Below are 21,281 nucleotides of genomic sequence, written 5' to 3'. Positions count from 1 at the left end.
TTCTGTTCGCCGAGCTGGAAGTTTTTGTTGCGAACGTTTCGTCCCCTGGCTAGGCGATATGCTCCTGTCCCCATTTTTCACCTTTTCCCGTCCCCACTTTTCTGGGAGCATATCCGGTTGACAACCGGAAGCGGCAGGGACAGGCCACTATAAACACCGGAGGAAACATCAAAGAAGCGCTTCGCAGGAGGCTCCCAAGCACTGATGATGTCGCCTAGCCAGGGGACGAAACGTTTGCAACAAAAACTTCCAGCTTGGCGAACAGAAACACAGCAATACATTCCTCAATTATTGGAGATATTTATTCACAAACCTTGGAATGTGATGAACAAGTCAAGAACTTGTTTAATGAGGCATCTGGCAACCTGAAATTTGTAAACAATGGTGCGGACTACAAAAGCCAGGAAGTTATGTTAAACCTATATAAAGAGTAGTTTGGCCCCAGGTGGAATATTTTGTTCATTCACTTGGCATGGCACTTCAGGAGAGTTGTAATGGATTTGGAGAGGGTGCAGAAGAAATAATTAGAATGATTTTTCACATGAGGGATTTATATAGTGGCTTTCAATCTGTGGGTTGTAACCTCTGATTAAGCTCACAGAAACTGTGGTTATGACTGAGAGCTTGTCTTTTTCCAATACTGTGTCCTGTCCCAACCCTGATACCTCACCGTTTTGTTACTTCTGCTCAAACATTGCCCAGCTATATGAAGGATATTATTAAGATGGAGAGAGTTCAGAACAGATTTGCTAGCATGTTGCTAGGATTGGAGGGTTTGAGTGATAAAGAAAGGCTGGATAGGCTGAGACATCTTTCACTGGAGCGTAGGAGATTGAGAAGTGATCTGATTGATATTTATAAAATCATGAGGGATATGGAGAAGGTTAATGGTATGTGTCTTTTCCCTCGGATGGGGAATTTAAGTCTAAGGGGCACATTTGTAAGGTGACAGAGATTTTAAAAAGATGTTAATAGGCAGATATTTTACACAGAGGTTGGTTCGCGTGTGGAATGGACTTCCTGAAGAAATGTTGGATTTGAGTACAATTACGTTTGGATAAGTACATGAATAGGAAAGGTTTGGAGGGATGTGGGCCAGGAGCAGGCAGGTGGGCCTAGATTAGTTTGGGATTATATTCGCCATGGACTAGTTGGATCAAAGAGACTGTTTTCGTGCTGAATGACTTTATTTCTCTTTGACTGTAGAAAAGCATTGATAAAAATCGCCCATGCTAAGTCTGTCTTAGGCTTGTGCTTGTAATATCAGAGTTGTTACCCTCCTCACAGGTTAATACCAATTGGCAGAAAGAGTGGCTTGGGGAAGGAAGAGCTATTTAAAGTGTGTGGAGGATTGGAAGGAGGGGATAGATTTTGTGCGTGTGTGCGTGTGCTTGGGTCTGTCTGTCTGTCTTTTGGGGGACAGGACAGATGTTACAGGAGGTAGAGGGGAAAATGGCTAATTTCAATGTGAGTGATGGTGGAAAAGGCTTCATTGAGCCTTCCTTCCGCAGGGAATATGGAAGGCTCATCAGAAATCTTGAGTGGTAAGTAACCGTCGCATGTTACATTCTATGCCTCTTCAGAAGTAGATTTACTTTCCACTTTCCCTGGATCCAGACTCAGATAAGTTATTTACCTTGTAAATTAAACATATTTTATTTTATGTAGTAGAATCTGAGTGGAACTGCAGCCTCTTGGAGTATAAATCTGATTTTATATCATCTTAAATTAAAAGTTTGTTTCACTCATCTCACATTAAAATCAGTGATAGCAAGATGGCCTTTAGAAAATGTTGGCATGATATTGTTAAAGATCAGTCGTAATAAATACAAATCCAAGAGGTGGTAGGACCTGTTGTTTCCTGGCGATGACCCATAAGCTGAGGTGCCTTAAGTGAAATAATGGACTGGAAAGTGCATAACATAACAACAGTTTTGCAAAGTACTTTAAAAACAGGTTTTCACATCTATATGATATATTTATTTGTTGAAATATAATATATGAACTTTATATATCAATGTTAATCAAGGATACCTGGATTCCATGAAAGAATAAAACAAATGCCAAATCTTCCATTCTCTTGAAATCTAGTCAAAATTGTAGGTGAGTCCAGACCCATAACAATGTGGTTGCTTCTTAACTGCCTTCAGTAATGGCTAGAAAACAATTCAATGTTCGGTTTGGGAAATTGCATTGCAGTTCTGTGGATAGACTGCTGAAGCTTCGATTGTTCTCCTCAGAGCAGAGAAGCCTATGAGCAGAGTTTATAGAGTTTTGTCCTAATATTGTTATGATCCCAACTGATGTTATTTTGACAAGTCAGGATCCTGACTGAAATCTGGCTTGATAGATGATTTTTTTGTGGTTTTAAAAAGATGGTCTTTTGCTGAAATGCAAACATACAATTCTTCAACTTGAGAATCTAGTAGCCTTTTTAGGAGCCTTCATATGACAGGGCTTAGACTTTCTCAGCTTCAAATAACACCTTCAGGCACATAACCATACAGTTCTGGTTGAAACTTCCAAACTAACCTGCTTATGGTGAGGTAACCCATTTTCTAATACTTCTAATGCATCTCCCTTCATCAGAAACTCCTTTTCTTTTCATCAGAAGTCTTTTTTTTCCCATGCTGGGTACATTTCCCCTAATTAAAAACAAAATTGCTGACCTTCTAAACTAAAAACCTAATGGACAACTGTTTACTTTGTTCACTTTATGGGTGGCTTGATGGCACAGTGGTTAGCACTGCTGCCTCACAGCGCCAGAGACCCAGGTTCAATTCCCCCCTCAGGTGACTGACGTTGCGGAGTTTGCACATTCCCCCCATGTCTGCGTGTCTCCCTGGATGCTCCGGTTTCCTCCCACAGTCCAAAAATGTGCAGGTTAGGTGAATTGGCCATGCTAAATTGCCCGTAGTGTTAGGTGTAGGGGAATGGGTCTGGGTGGGTGTGCTTCGACAGGTCAGTGTGGATTTGTTGGGCTGAAGGGCCTGTTTCCACATTGTAGGTAATCTAAGTAAGCTTCTAAACCCCTCTTTCCAAGAAAAACAAAGTCCATCACAGACTAGGAATTCTCTTTCACACTCTCTTTTTAATGAAATCACCATGATTACACAAATATTGAGAAGTTAATTACAACACCCCTCCCAACTCACAAACCAAAATGCACAAACTCAACTCGTTCAAATCTAAACTCTAAACCAAATCACATGAAAGGTACATGAACCACAACTTAACAATACAACATGAATGGTTTCAAAAGAGTAAATACAGACAAAGCTGCTTATGATGGCTAAAGGTTGATAACAAGAGGGCACAGTTTTAAGCTGTATGTTAAGGAATCAAGTCAGAGATCGCAGGAAGGAAAATTGTTTTCCTCAAATGGGTGGTTAGAAGCTGTGGTCCATTTCCTGATGTTGCGGTGAAAATTGAAACATGTTCCTCTCCAAGTCATTCACCATCCTCAGTTAGAACTATATTGCTGTCCTTTCATTGTTGCTGGTTCATGTTCCTTAAACTCCCTCGTGAACAACACTTTAGGTGTCCCTACAACACAGAGACTGCAACAGTTGAAGAAAGAAGCCCATCACCATCTTCTCCAATGCAACTGGGCATGGATTATAAATACTGCCTCAGACAGTGAAGCCCAATTCCCCTGAATGAAGTTTTAACATTTGAACAGTAGCTTTCATAAACCATTTGGATAATTATTTCAAGAAGCATAAATTATTGGGAAGAAATTGGGAAGTAGCACCAACTGGAATAGCTCTTCAAAACAGTTAGCATATGCTCAATGGCTCCAATTTTTTTAAAGTAATGTGTTATTCTATGATTTTATGGAAGCAAACCTAACACATCAAATATTTCTGACATTTCTGACACGGGCGGCATGGTGGCTCAGTGGTTAGCACTGCTGCCTCACAGCACCAGGGACCCAGATTCGATTCCTGCCACGGGCAACTGGAGTTTGCACATTCTCCCCGTGTCTGCATGGGTTTCCTGCAGGTGCTCTGGTTTCCTCCCACAGTCCAAAGATGTGCAAGTCAGGTGAATTGGCCATGCTAAATTGCCCACAGTGTTAGGTGCATTAGTCAGAGGGAAATGGGTCGGGGTGGGTTACTCTTCGGAGGGTCGGTGTGGACTGTTTGGGCCAAAGGGCCTGTTTCCACACTGTAGGGAATCTAATTTCCAGAAGGCATCATATCAAAGGTCATTGCAGAAAATAAAAGCTCATGGTAGAAAAGGGGGTAGTGTATTGACATTGGTAGAAGATTGGCTGGCTAGCCGGTTATGCATAAATGGTCATTTCAGGTTTTACCAAATGGTGTGCCATTGGGATCAGTGCTGGGTCCTCAACTGTTCACAATTTATTGGGAGAAAATGAGGACTGCAGCTGCTGGAGATCAGAGACAAGAGTGTGGGTGCTGGAAAAGCACAGCAGGTCAGGGAGCATCCGAAAAGCAGGATAATCAACATTTTGAGCATAACATCGAGCTATGCTTGAAACATGAATTCTCCTGCTCCTAGGATGCTGCCTGATTGGTTGTACCTTTCCAGCACCGCACTCTCAACTCTGTTTACAATTTATGCAAACTTTGATAAAGAGACAGAAGATATGGTTGTCTAATTTGCTAATGAGACAAAGATAGCTAGAAAAGTAATCTATCATTAGGGCATAAGGAACTTAGAAAAAGAAATAGAGTAAATAAGTGGACAAAGATGTGGCAAAAGGAGTACAATGCAGGAAAATGTAAAATTGTCAATTTTGTAAGGAAGAATTAAAAAGGAAACACATTATCGAAATTATCAGATATTGCAGAGCTCTGAGATACAAAGGAATCTGGGGGGGTTGGTGCATGGATTGCAAAAAGCTCGTATGCAGGTACAGCAAGTAATTAGGAAAACAAATAAATATTGTCATCTATTGTGAGGGGATTTGAATACTAAAGCAGGGAGGTTATGCACCAGTTTTACAGGGCACTGGTAAAACAAAATACTGCACACAGTACTGGTCACCTTATTTAAGAAAAGATGTAAATACATTAGAAACAATTCAGAGAATGTTTACCAGATTATTGCCTGAAAGGAGGGGTTTGCCTGATGAGGAAAGGTTGATAAGCTAAGTTGTATCTGATGGAGTTTAGAATAGTACAGGGTAACTTGACTGAAACACAGTAGATCCTGAGGGGTCTTGACAAAGTATAAACAGAGAGGAAGTCCTGTGTAATGGGGAAATCTAGAATCTAGGCACTGTTTAAACATCAGGGGTCATCCATTTAAATCAGGGATTAGGCAATTCTTTTCCCTGAAAAGAGGTAGAAGCAGAGTCCTTGAATATATTAAGACATAAATGAATTGTTTCTTGTTAAACAAGGGAGAAAAAGCAATGAGGGGGGTAGGCAGGAATGTGGATTTGACATCACAATCAGACATGATCTTATTGAAAGTTGGAAAAAGCTCAAAGGGCTGAATGACTTAATTCTGCTTCTAATTCAATTGTATGTTTGTATTTACTCAGGAGCTGAGGATTGAAGAGGAATGAATAGCATTTGGTAAGATTTAACAAGAGTTATATTTCAACGGGGAATTTTACCATATAGTTAATTGCCAAGAGGTAACTTATCAATTAATGATTCAACTACTTCCATAATGAAATTATTTAATGAATAGTTAAGAAGAATCCAACATAGCAATAGTTGGATAGCTGCAGCCAACTGGGATTTGGAACGGGAATACTCTATCAAGCAAATCGCTTCCATTTTTTTTTTCAGGGTGCCCTAGCTAGAGTGTACAATAAAACAACATATTAAGAAACAATTTTAACTTGTGGAAAAGTTATTAGCAAAATGCCACATTAAATATTTTAATCAGTGTGATAACAGATAAACGGGACTGGATCAGAATGTAGTTAGAAATAGGAAGGAGAATACTCAGGAGAAATGACCTTTCACTTAATCATATTTCTGTAATTTCTTCCAGCCTACAATCCTCCAAGATGTCTGTGCTCCACCAATTCTGGGATCTTGTGCATTCACATTTTTTCTCCACTCTACCATTACTAGCCATGCCTTCAGCTGCCAAATTGCTAAACTCTGGAATTTCCTCCTTAATTCTCTACCTTTCTCTGCCATCTAAGATGCTCCTTTAAACCATGACCTCTTCACTTCCCTCTTCTTATGTGACCTCTATTTCATTAACACTCCTTAGGGGGAACTTGGGATGTTTTAGCGTGTTAAAAGTACAATGAAATTGCAAATTGCTTACAACTGTGGAGTGTCCAGTGAAATCGCCTGTTGTTTGTAGTCTACACACATCACTTGGATCGGACAGAGAGCTTAAACTATTTCTTGATGGAATTGGAATAGGAATAGTTCTGGAGACAGAGAGTGTAGGATTGGTTTTAAAGTTGTGCAACCAAATGGAAAATATAATTTGACTATGAAGTGTAAAGTATATTGGTGAAAAAAAGTGCTAAGTATAAAAAGAATGAAATTAAATCAGGAAAAGGAGAATTAGAAAGGAACCTGAAATAATAACATTGACACTTCTGGTATCCATATCACATGTTCAAGCATTTAACAATTGAATGCATTTGGGTGAAACAGCCAGAAAGATCCTTGAAAGTGGAATCACATCAGAGGTCGATAGGATAGTGAAGAAGGCATTTGGTATACTTTCCTTTATTGGTCAGAGAATTGAGTATAGAAGTTGGGAGGTCATGTTGTGGCTGTACAGGACATTGCTTAGACTACTTTTGGAATATTGTGTGCAATTCTGGTCTCCCTGCTACAGGAAGGATGTTGTGAAACTTGAAAGGGTAAATAGACAAGGTCTTTTCCTTGTGGTGGCAGAGTCCAGAACTACAGGGCATAGATTTAAGGTGAGAGGGAAAGATTTAAAAGGGGCAACATTTTTATGCAGAGGGTGTTGCATGTATGGAATGAGCTGCCAGAGGAAGTGGTGGAGGCTAGTACAATTACAACATTTAAAAGGCATCTGGATGGGTATATGAATAGGAAGGATTTAGAGGGATAATTGGCCAAGTGCTGACAAATGGGACTAGATTTATCTATGATATCTGGTCAGCATGGACAAGTTGGACAGAAGAGTCTTTTTGTGCTGTACAATGCTATGACTCTAAATGTATTGGAGTATTCACATCCTATTCTAAAGCAGTGCACTGCTTTTAATGTTGTCATTGTACTGCAGAAAAATATATATTCAGACCAAGAGGAAAGCGAAAAGAGAAGAAACAAATTTTACTTCAAAAATTATGAGGATAAATTATGAGGAAAGATTTACAATGTCAAGCTCAGTGAATAGTAGGAAGGCAGTATGTTTAAAGCAGTTCAATAACATAGATACGGCACATGTAGAATATTGTTTCAGGGTGGGATGATAGGATCAGAAAGTGGAAGTCTGAATGACGAAGAAACCTAGGAATTAAGGACAATGTTATGAAGTTTCTGTCTCAGCACCTAGCTTGTCGAATGATTCATAATATTTTTTAATTTTCATTGAAAAAAATGCTCAAAGTATTTGAAGATTACATTCTTATACATCTAGGACCAGTAGACTGTTTTTTCCAGTCTTGCATTTTCCTATATAATGATGGTAAATGGCTTCATGTTTTCCCTCTTTTTCATGATATAGCCCAGGTATTAGTTATACATGGGAAATGTAATGCATTTATCTACTGAGGTATTATGGAACCTGCCCATTAGAGTTCTGTTATTTTTAGAGGATATGAAAAGATTTGCAACATTTTTATGCAGAGGGTGTTGCATGTATGGAATGAGCTGCCAGAGGAAGTGGTGGAGGCCAGTTACAACATTTAAAAGGCATCTGGATGGGTTATTTTTAGAGGATATGAAAAGATTTGCATTAAATGCTGAGTATTGAAAACACAATTGTCCCTGAAGCTCCCATTTGGGGTGTGAGTGCCAAAATTGGGAGAGCTATCTCACAGATGAGTCAAGCTACTGCCTGGCATAGTCATACTCATGGAATCATACTGTACAGGTAATGTCCCAGAGACCACTATCACTATCTCTGGATATGTCCTATCCCACCGGCAGAACAGATCCAGTAGAGGTGATGGCATAGTTGTAAAAAGTCAGGAGTGAGTTGACCTGGGAGCCCTCAACATTGACTTCTGGATTCCATGAAATCTCATGGATTCAGGTTAACATGGGCACAGAGCCCTCCTGCTGATTACCACATACTATCCTACCTTGGCTGATGCATCAGTCCTCCATGTTGAACAGCACTTGGAGGAAGTAGCGAGAATGATGAAGGCAAAAAAATATTCCGTGTGGGGCATTTCAGTGTCCAATACCACGCTCCAGGCTCACTGCCTTTATTCCTGATGAAGGGCTTTTGCCCAAAACATCGATTTCGAAGCTCCTTAGATGCTGCCTGAACTGCTGTGCTCTTCCAGCACCACTAATCCAGAATCTGGTTTCCAGCATCTGCAGTCATTGTTTTTACCTCCTTGGCAGCAGCACTACAGATCGAGCTGGTCAGGTCCTAGAGGACATTACCGCTAGGCTGGGTCTGCAGCAGGTGGCGAGGTACCAACAAGAGGGAAAACAGACTTGACTTCATCCTTGCTGAAAATGTGTTGCTGGAAAAGCGCAGCAGGTCAGGCAGCATCCAGGGAACAGGAGAATCGACGTTTCGGGCATAAGCCCTGAAGCCCTGCGCTTTTCCAGCAACACATTTTCAGCTCTGATCTCCAGCATCTGCAGACCTCACTTTCTCCTCCTTGACTTCATTCTTAGCAACTTACTGGCTGCTGATGCATCTGGCCATGTCAGTATCAGTTCGAATGATCACTGCACCGTCCTTGTGGAAACAAAGTCCTCAATTCACATTGAGAATATCCTCCACCATGTTGTGTGGTACTCTCATTGTGCTAAATGGGACTGACTTCAAACAGATCTAGCAATTCAAAACTGGGCATCCATGAGGCACTGTGGGCCATCAAAAGCAACAGAAATGCATTCCAGCACAATCTGGAACTGACTGGCCCAGCATATTCCCCACTCAACCATTACCATCAATCCAAGGGTCAACCCTAGTTCAGTGGAAACTGCAGGAGGGCATGGCAGGAGCAGCACCAGGTATAACTAAAAATGAGGTGTCAACCTGGGGAAGGCACCAACCAGGACCAGTCATGTGTCAAACAGCATAAGCAGCAAGTGATAGACAGAACTAAGCGATCCCACACCCAACAGATCAGATCTAAGCTCCATAGTCCTGCCGCATCCAGTTGTGAATGGTGATGGACAGTTAAACCACTCGCTGGAGGAGGAGGAGGAGGAGGCTCCACAAATATCCCCATCCTCAATGATGGCGGAGCCTAGCACATCAGTGCAAAAGAAAAGGCTGAAGCATCACAGCAATCTTCAGCCAGAAGTGTCAAGTGGATGATCCATCTAGCCCACTCTAGTGGTCCCCAGCATCAGAAATACCAGTCTTCAGCCAATTTGATTCACTCCACATGTTATCAAGAAATGGTTGGACACACTGAATGGGCTCTGACTACATTCCAGCAATAGTGATGAAGACTTATGCTTCAGAACATGCCACTCCCCTGGCCAAGCTCTTCCCGTACAGTTACAACTCCTGACAATATGGAAAATTGCCCCGGGGGTATGTCCTATACATAAAATCCAATACACCCAATTCCTGCCCTGTCAATCCTTTCTCAATTATCAGCCAAGTGATGGAAGATGTCTTACTATCTGTTCAGCAATAACTTATTTAGTGACGCCCAGTTTGGGTTTTGCCAGAGCCACTCAGTTCCTGACTTCATTACATACTTGGTTCAAACATGGACAAAAGAGCTGAATTCCAGAGGTGAGGTGAGAGTGACAGACCTTGGCATCAAGGCTGCCTTTGACTAAGTGTGGTATCAAGGAGTGCCAACAAAATTGGAATCATTAGCTATCGGGGAAAAACTCTCCACTGGTTGGATTCATATCTGGCACATTGGAAGATGGTCGTGGTTGTTGCAGCTCAGTCATCTCAGCTCCAGGACACCTCTGCAGGAGTTCCTCAGGGTTGTGCCCTAGACCCAATTTCTTCAGCTGCTTCATCAATGACCTTCACTCTATCATAAGGTCAGAAGTGGGGATGTTCACCAATGATTGCATAATGTTCAGCACCATTCACAATTCCTCAGGTACTGAAGAAGTCCATGTACAAATGCAACAAGATCTGGACAATATCCAGGCTTATACTGACAAGTGGCAAGTAACATTTGTGCCAATCAAATACCAAGCTATGACCTTTTCCATTAAGAGACAAACTAAGCACTGCTCCTTGACATTCAATAGTGTTACCATTACTGAATATTCCTACTCTCAACATCCTGGGGGTTACCATTGACTAGAAACTCAACTGGACTTGCCACATAAACACAGTTGATACAACAGCAGGTCAGAAGCCAGGAATACTGCGGTGAGTAGCTCACCTTCTGACTCCCCAAAGCCTGTCGATCATCTACAGGGCACAAGTCAGGAGTGTGATGACATACTCCCCACTTGCCTGGATGGGGGCAGCTCCAACAATACTCAAGAAGTTTGGCACCATCCAGGAAAAAGCAGCCTGCTTTATTGACACCACATCCACAAGTTTCCACTCCCTCCACTACCAACACTCAGTAGCAGCAGTGCGTACTATCCACAAGATGCACTGCAGAAATTCACCAAAGATGCTCAGACAGCACCTTCCAAACCCATGAACACTTCCATCGAGAAAGACAAGGGCAGCAAATACATGGGAACACCACCACCTTCAAATTCCCCTCCAAGCCACTCATTGTTTGTTTTTATTAAAGTATTGTGTTTCTTCACTATTGCTGGGTCAAAATCCTGGAATTTCCTCCCTAAAAGCATTGTAGGTCAACCCACAGCAGGTGGACTGCAATGGTTCAAGAAGGCAGCTCATACCACCCACTCAAGGGCAGCTAGGAATGGGCAATAAATGTGAGCCAACCAGCGGTAGAGAGGTCCACCCTGTAAGTAGGAAAAGGCGGATAGCGGATCCAGCCCTAATGACATGGGAAGCCTGCTAGTGGAACAATGGCAGCCTTCCAAGTGACAGCCTGGATTGTTGGAAGGGGATGGAAAGAGAAAAGCTTGGGTTCCCTGCAGCTCCACTGCTATTCCCAAGCTCAGTCCTGCATCTACCTTCTGCAGACTGGGGGCCCTCTGTCAGCCTCTACAGTGACCACCCTTCCTTTTGGGCTACTCAGGTTACTGACCTGTTGACTCTCTGATTGGATAGGAGCTCCTAGATTGTAGGTTTTCCAGGCAACAGCCATGTAAATAACCAGGAAGGCCCACAGGCTGCCCACATGATGCTGACAAGCACTTGCCCTGACACTGAGGCTCAGACGAAATAAATACTATTTCTATGCTATTGGCTGAGCATCCATCCAAACATTCAGAGTTTAGGTTCTGGCGAATGGTCACTGACTAGAAACATGAACTCTGTCTTTGTTTCTTTCTCTACACATGCTGCCAGACCTGCTGGGTATTCCCAGCACTTTCTGTTTTCATTCCAGATTTTCAGCACGAGCAGTAATTTGCTTTTTATGACATTCCATAACTTTGCAGCTTAGGCAAGCAATGAGGTGGAATATTTGTGTCAATTTTTCAAGAACATTGCAGTTCACAGATTGTTATTACTTTGTGATATTGTTGATCTAAAGATTTGCAAACTTTGCTCGAAATGTGAAGGATATGAGGAATGATACTCCTGCCTTCATTTTAAAGAAATAAATCTCTAATAGAATGCAGGCATCGTCAGCATTTTCTGCCCATGCCTAATTGCCTGGAAATGAATTGGTTGTTCAGTCATTCAGAGGGCAGTTAAGACTAAACCACATTGGGTCTGAAGTCACATGTAGGTCAGGACAGCTGATTTCTTTCCCTGAAGAATATTAGTGAACCAAATGTGTATTTAATAACAATTTATTGTCATTAGACTAGCTTTTTTTCAAGTTATAGATGTATTAATTGAATTTCAATTCACCTGCTATAGAATCTCAGTGTCATAGAGCTGTACAGCATAGAAACAGACCCTTTGGTGCCATGAGTTACATTCAAGCCCATGTACCCAGAGCATTACCACAATGCCACTGCCTCACCCTGCATTGCATCAGAAATTCCTCAAGGCACTTTCCTGGACCCAACTATCTTCAACAATTTCATCAGTGATCTTCTCTCCATGATAAGAAAGAAATAAGGATGTTTGCTGATGATTGCATCATCTTCATACATTATCATTCACAACACCTCAGACAGTGTGACACAGTCGACATTGAGGTTTGAGCTGATTAGTGACAAGTAACATTTGCACCACACATGTGCCAGGCTAAGACCATGTTCAACAAGAGAGTCTAACGTCTCCTCCTTGATATCAATCCATTACTGAATACTTCGACATTAATATCCTTTTGGTTGACCCAAACCTCAGCCAGAGCACACATACCTGTTATGTAGCTACAAGAGCAGTTTGAATGCTAAGAAATCTACATTAAAGGATTCAGCTCTTAAATTCCAAATGAACGCCATCTACACGTTCACTGATGACGCCACTGTAGTAAGTTGGATATCAAACAATGATGAGTCAGAATACAGAAATGAGGGAGAGGGCTTGGTGGCATGGTGCAGTGACAACAACCTCTCTCTCAATGTTGGCAAAACAGAAGAACTGATCATTGACTTCAAAAAGAAAGGTGGAAGACATGCCCCGATCTACATCATTGAAACTGAGGTTTAGAGGGTCAAGTTCGTAGGAGTGACGATAACTGACAATCACTCCTGGAATTGCCATGTAGATGCAACTGTCAGGAAGGCACTACATCACCTCTTCTTCCTCAGGTGGCTTAGGAAATTTGGCACGTCTACAAGGACCCTCATTGATTTCTCCAGACGCACCTTTGAGAGCATATTGTCCGGGTGCAAAACAACCTGGTATGGCAACTGCTCTGCCCACGACTATAAGAAACTACAGAAGGTTATGTGGATAGCCCAGGCCATCATGGAAGCCAACCGTCCATTCATGGATTCTATTTCCATTTATATGGCTTGTTGCTGCCAAAAGGCTATCAATATCATCACCCTGGTAATGAGCTCCTACAATCTCTTCTTTCAGGCAGAAGATACAGAAGCTTGAACATGCACCAACAGGTTCAGGAACAGCTTCTACCCTGCTCTTAGTAGTACAATGAATGGACTCTAGAACTTCAAATAATGCTGATCTTATTCATTTTTATCTTGCCGAGCGCAAGCCCTATGTGTTGTAACCTGTAGACCTCTGTTTTATTTTTCACCCTATAATCTGTACATCCTTGCTTTTTATGATCTACCTGTACTGCTCATAAACAAAGCTTTTCACTATACTTTGGTCCACTTGGCAATAAATAAATCAAATCAAATCAACAATTCAGGAGTGTAATGGAGTACTTCTCAATTATCTGGATGAGTGCAGCTCCAATAACACTCAATAAGCTCAATACCATCCAGGACAAAGCAGATGACTTGATTGGCACTACATCCACTACCTTCACCATTCGTTTCTTCGTCCACTGGTGTACAAAACAAGCAATATTTTTCATGTGCATGCAAGTGCCCCAAGGTCAGCACCTTCTACACCTGTAACTTCCATCACTGAGAAGAATGAGATCAGCAGTAGCATGGAAAAATCTGAGGCCATTCTGGCTTGGAAATATATCACTATTCTGTCATTGGGCTAAAATCTTAGAACTCCCTCTAGCTCAGTGGTTAAGCACTGTTGCTTCACAGCACCAGGGTCCCAGGTTCGATTCCAGCCTCGGGTGACTATCTGTGTGGAGTTTGCACATTTTCCCCATGTCAGTGTGGGTTTGCTCCGGTTTCCTCCCACAGTCCAAAGATGTGCAGGTTAGGTGAATTGGTCATTCTAAATTGCCCATAGTGTTAGGTGCATTAGTCAGAGGGGAGTGGTCCTGGGTGGGTTACTCTTCGGAGGGTCGGTGTGGACTTGTTGGGCCAAACGGTCTGTTTCCACACTGTAGAGGATCTAATCTAATCTAACACCATGATGTGTAGAGCAGAGGTTCAAGGAGGCAGCTCACCATCACCTTCTCAGGTTCACTTACTCTGCACAGCTGTCCCCCACCCCCAGCAAAACACAAACCAACCCAACCACACTCAAATCCTAATTCAGATTGAATTTAGAAAGTCCGTCCTGCCAGATGTTCATAAGAACCTAGGAGAAAGTGAGGACTGCAGATGCTGAAGATCTGGTTTGAGAGTGTGGTGCTGGAAAAGAACAGCAGGTCAGGCAGCATCTGAGGAGCAGGAGAATCGATGTTTTGGGCATAAGATTCCTGATGATGGGCTCATGCCCGAAACTTCGATTCTCCTGCTCCTCGGATGCTGCCTAATCTTCTGTGCTTTTCCAGCACCTTACAAAACAATCTAGCCCAGCAGATTAATTAAATAATTATGGAGAATGTGTTTCAAGCCAATAGCTAGACAAATTAATGTCTAGCACACTAATGCACATTGGCTGGAATTCCAGCAGCCATTTGGAGTTAGCTGGAAAGCAGGAAAGATGGCAAAATGATCTGGGTGTTGTCAGGTCAGACGTCTGACACCTTCCTGGCCTCCACAAATATTACTAAAGCTGAGAACAGTGCTGACCAAGGCTAGTGACCAAGAAGTTCAATTAATAGATGTGTTGCTGGGCATTTTACAACCTCATTTGGAGCTTACAATCCTCGTATTGGCCCCTCCACTCCTCCCCATCATGGTGTGTCCACCAGCTACAAAAAGTAGGCTTCATGGGGGGGGGGGGTCCTTCATTTTCAGAAGCTCCACTAGATGGGGGCGTGGCCATGGCTCTGGACACACCCATGGCTTTGACGCCTGTTCTAGTTGGAGCCTGTCTCCCTGTTCCCAGATCATCTCTAACTTTTTTACTGGTCCTTTGAAGGCCCTTTAATATGGATGAACCCCTGATTGGGTTAGCAATTTAGAGATTCACCCAGTTCACCGTTTGTCTTAAGGTGACCTCTTAACTGGCCACTGCTGGGAAAATTGTCAAATCTTCGCACTGTATGCCTGTGTGGGCCCCAGTGCCTTACGATGTTGACATTAACACTCATGGAACATCAGTTAAATTCTGTCAATTATTGAAAATCTCAGATCATTTTAACCTGGAATCCTGCATTGTGAAACTGAAGTGATTGAACTGGCTGCCTGTCTGACTTTAGCACGTGATCCAGACGCTCAGTAACTTTCACTTTTGTAATGTATGGCCATATTAGCTCAACAGATGTGAAAATAATCAATGGGAATATACAGATTCTGGTTTAAGACTGAGGACATCACCGGAGATGTACATTTTAAGATGTCATTTGGAGAACATTTCCGAAAGTGGGGCTGAAAAGATTCTACAGCTGCTGGCAGAGCAGGAAGAAAGGGAAGGGCTAGAATTACAGGAGCAGAAGATTTGTTTTGGAACATATGCCTGTGGAAGATGCAGGCTTAGCAAAGAAATCCACTTGAGGAATTTGTTGGTAGGAGCAATGACCATTGAGTTTAGCACTGTTACAACTATGAGATTCTATAACATGGTTGTGTTTTGAACTGTCATTTTCAAGGAAATGTTGAATGTCCTGAAGAAGGTTGGGGTGATAATTCTGAAGAAAGATGCATTTGATTTTGCTGTAATGGGAACAAAAGGCAAGTTCAAACCCTCTAGAAGCTCAAGTACCAGTTTTCACACCTCAATACAATAAGGGGCAATGTGTCTTGCTGTACACAAACACTCAGACTCAGTCAGGCAGAATCATAAAAATGTTCAAAAGGAAAGGACAAAAAAGGTCATGATTTTCAGATTGTCAACAAGAGAGTTAGGATTGAGATGAGGAGAAACTTCCTTACTCAGAGAGTTGTTAGGAATTGGAATGCATTGCCTGGGAGATTCCTTAGGCGGTTTCAAAAGAGAGCTGGATATATAGAGTCATAGAGATGGACAACATGGAAACAGATCCTTCCAGGTTGAAACTTTATTGCTGGAACAGCACAGCAGGTCAGGCAGCATCCAGGGAACAGGAGATTCGACGTTTCAGGCACAGGCCCTTCTTCAGGCCATTCCTGAAGAAGGGCCTGTGCCCGAAACGTCGAATCTCCTGTTCCCTGGATGCTGCCTGACCTGCTGTGCTGTTCCAGCAATAAAGTTTCAACTTTGATCTCCAGCATCTGCAGACCTCACTTTTTCCTAACAGATCCTTCCAACCAACTTGTCCATATCGAACAGACATCCTAAATTAATCTGGTCCCAATTGTCAGCGCTTGGCCCATATTCCAGAAACCCTTCCTATTCAAATACCCATCCAGATGCTTTTTAAATGTTGTAGTTGTACCAACCTCCACCACCTCCTCTGGCAGCTCATTCTATACATGTACCACTCTCTGCATGATAAAGTTACCCCTTAGGTGCCTTCTATATCTTTCCCCTCTCACATTAGTCCTATGCCCTCTAGTTTTGGACTCCTCTACCCCAGAGAAAAGACCTTGCCTATTTACCCTATCCATGCTCTTTATGATTTTATAAATCTCTGTAAGATCACCCCTCAGTCACTGGCACTCCAGAGAAAACAGCCCCAGCCTATTCAGCCTCTTCTGATAGCTCAAATCGTCCAACGCTGGCAACATCCTTGTAAATCTTTTCTGAACCCTTTCAAGTTTCACAACATCCTTCCTAAAGGAGGGGGACCAGAATTACATACAATATTCCAAAAGTGGCCTAACCAATGTCCTGTAGAGCCACAACATGATCTCCTATACTCAATACTCTGACCAATAAAGGCAAGCATACCAAATACCGTCTTCACTATCCAGCCTACGTGCAACTCCATTTTCAAGGAACTATGAACCTGCACTCCAAGCTCTCTTTATTTAGCAACACTCCCTAGGATCTTACTGTTAAGTGTATAAGTATATATTTGAACATGATGAAGTTAGGGGGTTACGAAGATAGGACTGGAGAGTGAAACTAGCTGAGTAGCTCTTTCAGGAGTCAGTACATACATTATGGGTCAAATGGCCTCTTTCTGTGCTGTAAAAGTCTCTGATTCTAAAAGGACCTGAAAAGTACAAAATCTAGTGGCTGCTGTGCCAAGCAAAGGGTAAGGCTTTTTTTCTGTTAGTCAATGAGCTGCTCACTGGTGGAATCAGACAGAGCATTCCTTACAGCTTAAAGTCAGCGTAATGTTATTCAGGAGATTGAGTGAAGAGACTTTCAAAGGGGACACAAGGAGACTCAGCCACCTGTAGCAGAGATGAGAGGGTCTGCTGCAAGAGCTTGGGATTTTGTCAACAAGGCTGTTGAGATTGTGGCTTTACATAGAAATATGGTATGAGGCTCTCAGTTGTATTAGTTAGTTAACGTGAAAATGCCATTTTTGTTGTTTCCTGTGTTAATTGTCTTCCGAGTAATGTTTGGTTGAAATCAATTTCAACATCAAATTGGGAAATTATATATATTTTTAACAAGTTAATGCTCCACATGGGGATAGTAACAATACTGAGGAAGAGAAAGCTCAGAAACATTGGTGAAGGAGAGAGCATGTGGAAGTGGAATGGACAAAATAGCCTTTGACAAGTTATAATTTGAGAAGATGGAATTTTGGAGGCCACCATGTCAATCATTTGTGCAATTGTGTCCAGGTTTTTCAATGGTGTGGGAGTGAGATTGTTTGAGGTGTGCAATTGATATTGCAGGCAGCTATCGTACAGGTTAGAATGGGAGGCTTGGGAATCAATCCATAATCTAACGAAGCTGGGAATTAAACTGGGAATGGAACAAGTTGACTTAGGTTGTTCTGTGGGTGAGTGAAATGACGTTTCCCCTTTACCAATAAATCACGATCAGATAGCATAATTGTGCTGAAGAAAGCAATTCTACTAAGGGGTTCAATTTCAGTGGCAGAGCTATGGAGGCAGAGGTGTGAAACCTGAACACGTACTCCCAAAAGCTATTGATGGGGATGTTGAATCAAATCTGATTGTTACATTTCCAAATGTACTGTCTTCCGATGAGATGTTAATCTGAGCTTCCAATGATTTGTTTCAGCAGAAAGTAAAGATTCTATGACACAATAAAGACAACAAGGAACTTTTTCACCAGCCTTGCTGACAATTTACTCCACCCACACAACCAAAAAAAAACCCAGTCAACAGGTATTTCAACTCAGTATTATTTTTTGGACATGTCTTTGCATAAAATAGTTGCAATATATACCTTTACTTCAGTGAAATTCTTGAGATGTTGTGAAGTGTTTCTGAGAAATGTCAGGAGGAACTGTGTAAATAATAAAAAGCTTTCTTTCTTTCCTTGTTTCGTAATGCCTTATTAAGATAAAATATCATGTTTCAGTATTACAAACAAAATTCTTATTATTGGCAATATGATATAGTTCAGCCAGTTAGCCTGGCTGGTTAGTTAATGCTGATAGTGCTGAAGCAGTTCTTAGGGCCTGTCTTTTCCACTTGCCCCATACAGATGTCATGGAACACAGGACATAGGGAGAAGAATAGACCATTCAGTCCATCAACCTGTTCCAACATTGAATACCATCATGGCTGACTGGACACTCAATGTCTTTTACCCACATCAATCCCATGATCCCTTTTGCCACTGAAAATCAAAAATGCATCAACTGCCACTTTAAATTTTCTCCAAGAATCATGAGTGGTATAGATAAGCTGGTGTCTTTTCCCGAGGCTGGGGATTTCAAGACTAGCGGGCATATTTTTAAGGTGAGTGGAGAAAGAATTTAAAAAGACATGAAGGACAACATTTTTTACACAGAGCCTGCTTTGTATGTGGAATGACTTTCAAAGGAAGTGTTTGATGAAGGTACAATTTCAACATTTAAAAGATATTTGGATAAATACATGAATAAGAAATGTTTAGAAGAATATGGGCCAAGCACAGACAGTTGGGACTAGCTTAGTTTGGGATTATGGTGATTCTATGACTAAGTTTCTTGAGTCCTCTACGGTTAAACATTCCAAACACTTATCACCCTCCAGGTAAAATGATTTATCCTTATCTCAGTCCCAAATAGCAACCCCCTTCTTTTAAATTTGTGCATCCCTGGTTCCAGATTCCCCAGCCATTGGAAACATCTTTACCGTCTATCATCCATCTTTTTAAATATGAGCTATGATTAGCAATTCTTGGAATGCTATATAGAGTGGAATTATGATGTGATCGAATTTGGTTTTGTTGCTTGTCTTAATCAATTTTATCACATGCATGAGAATAAAAGGGTAGTAACAGAATGGTAATGTTTTGCTAAACATCTACTGCTGAGACTGTCCATTTATTGAGTATGTCTTTCATTTAGCAGGTTCAGAAAAAATGATCCTTAAATTAACCTTGAAGGGGTCACAACGCAATGATAAGTATTCAGAAGTTTATTGTTCAATGCAAGATTTACATGATGTGGCAGGGCTAGTTTGAGTAAAACAAATAGAGAAAACACATTAATCAGTCCTCTATGGATCAGAGGGCATAGTTGGTGAATCACTAGAGATGTGATAGATTCTGTTGACTATCTTGTGACTGGCTACTTTTTAAATCCTGTGTCTTGGGATTCATGACCTTTCCCGCCATTATTAGTCCTTGATCTTAGCAAAATGAACATGATAAGACTGAAAAGCACCTGAAAGAAAATGTCCAGAATGAGGCTGAAGGTCAAGTTGTATCTGAACCGCAAACCTCAAATTTCTGTGTTTAACATGTGACCCTTGAGTCATTGAATGAAGAATGAAAATTAGATGCTGAAGCTTATGTAAGGAAACATAATCATAATGAGTTTAAAGGAACATTCTTTAGAAAATGCACTATGCATGAGGGAATACAAATAGAACTTATGAGACCCTACACTTAAAAGACTACCTCATGGAGTTGAAAAGTCAGGAATTAAAAAATCATAATAGTTTATGGCCAGAGCAAGAAATTCACTTCATGTTTGCTACTTTCGACATTACATGTAGTTCAGAAAGGAGTTAAACTTGTGTAGTAAAGCTTAGAAAATGCTCATCATTGTATTATATAATATACCCATTCATTCTGCATAATATTGCTTAGGGATGAAGTTGAAATACGAATTGGCATTGGAGGCTTTGGATTATGCTTACTGTAGAATATGATTCTGGTATGTGATTGTTCCCTGTTTATAATGTAACTGATAATTCCATGTGGCTAGTGAAGAGAAGTTGGAAAGAACAGGAAACTTTAGGATTCGAATCAATCACCATGAGTCGTGCAAAAAGGATTGATAATGAATCAGCTGCCTACACTAACTGCCTTAAACTAACATAGTAATCGGATTCAAAGAGAAAGCTCAGCACGGAAGGATGAATGGTCAAAATTAGAAGAGACTGCAAGTGAATCAAGAAGGCATAAACATTATAGGCTCGTCAAAGCACAAAGGAGTTTGGCAAGGGTGGATAGTACTAATTTTAATGCAAGGTGTCTGATGAACAAAGCAGATGAAATGAGAGCATAAAATAAACCATTGGTGTATGGTGCCATTGCTATCATTGAGACATGGTTGAGAGAAGGGCAATTGGCAACTCACTATTCCAGGATACAGGGTTTTCAGGCAAGACAGGAAAGGAGGTATCATAATTTTGACCAAGGGATCTATGACCGCAGTAAGGAGAGAAGGCTTCTCAAATAAAGCTATTTGAGTAGAACTTAAAAAAGTAAAAAGGAGCAATCACATTGCAAGGAGTACACTCTAGGTCCGTAACAGTTTGAGAGAAACAGAAGAGCAGATACGCAGTCAGATATTTTTGAAATAAAATGAATGTTTTCCTCACTTCAGCTGTCCAGTTAGAGCTCACCATGACATCTCACAAGTGAATAAATCAAGTAAGTGTAAAAATAATCAGAGATTTTAACTTCCTCAACTGTTACCTGGGGTTTACATAGTGTAAAAGTGTAGAGGGAGCAGAATTGTTAAAATGCATCCAGGACAGTCTTTTAACAGTATATGTGGAAGGCCCTTACAAGAGAGGAGGCAGTTAAAAAATAGTTAAGTTAGTTAGTTAATCCACCTAGCCTACACATCTCTGGTCCTGGACTTTATTTTATATAATGAAGCTAGGTATGTAGTTGAAGAATCAATGGGGGAGCATTTGCAGACAATGATCATAACTCCATTAGATTCAAGATTGTTATGGAAAAGAGCAAGGATG

General features: G+C 41.3%; 1 long non-coding RNA gene across 1 annotated transcript in view; it reads left to right on the top strand.

The window, feature by feature from the left end:
- LOC122557390 overlaps positions 1 to 18,823 on the top strand; it is a 109,631-nt gene extending 90,808 nt beyond the window's left edge. Inside the window, exons 2-4 of the long non-coding RNA XR_006313818.1 lie at positions 5,519 to 5,552; positions 18,145 to 18,248; positions 18,571 to 18,823. This is a non-coding gene — a long non-coding RNA (uncharacterized LOC122557390). The remainder of the gene's footprint in view (positions 1 to 5,518; positions 5,553 to 18,144; positions 18,249 to 18,570) is intronic.
- The last annotated feature ends 2,458 nt before the right edge of the window (positions 18,824 to 21,281 follow it).

Source organism: Chiloscyllium plagiosum, chromosome 15 (assembly GCF_004010195.1).
Source record: "Chiloscyllium plagiosum isolate BGI_BamShark_2017 chromosome 15, ASM401019v2, whole genome shotgun sequence".
Lineage (NCBI taxonomy): Eukaryota > Metazoa > Chordata > Chondrichthyes > Orectolobiformes > Hemiscylliidae > Chiloscyllium > Chiloscyllium plagiosum.
This window is presented reverse-complemented; position numbering and strand designations above follow the sequence as displayed.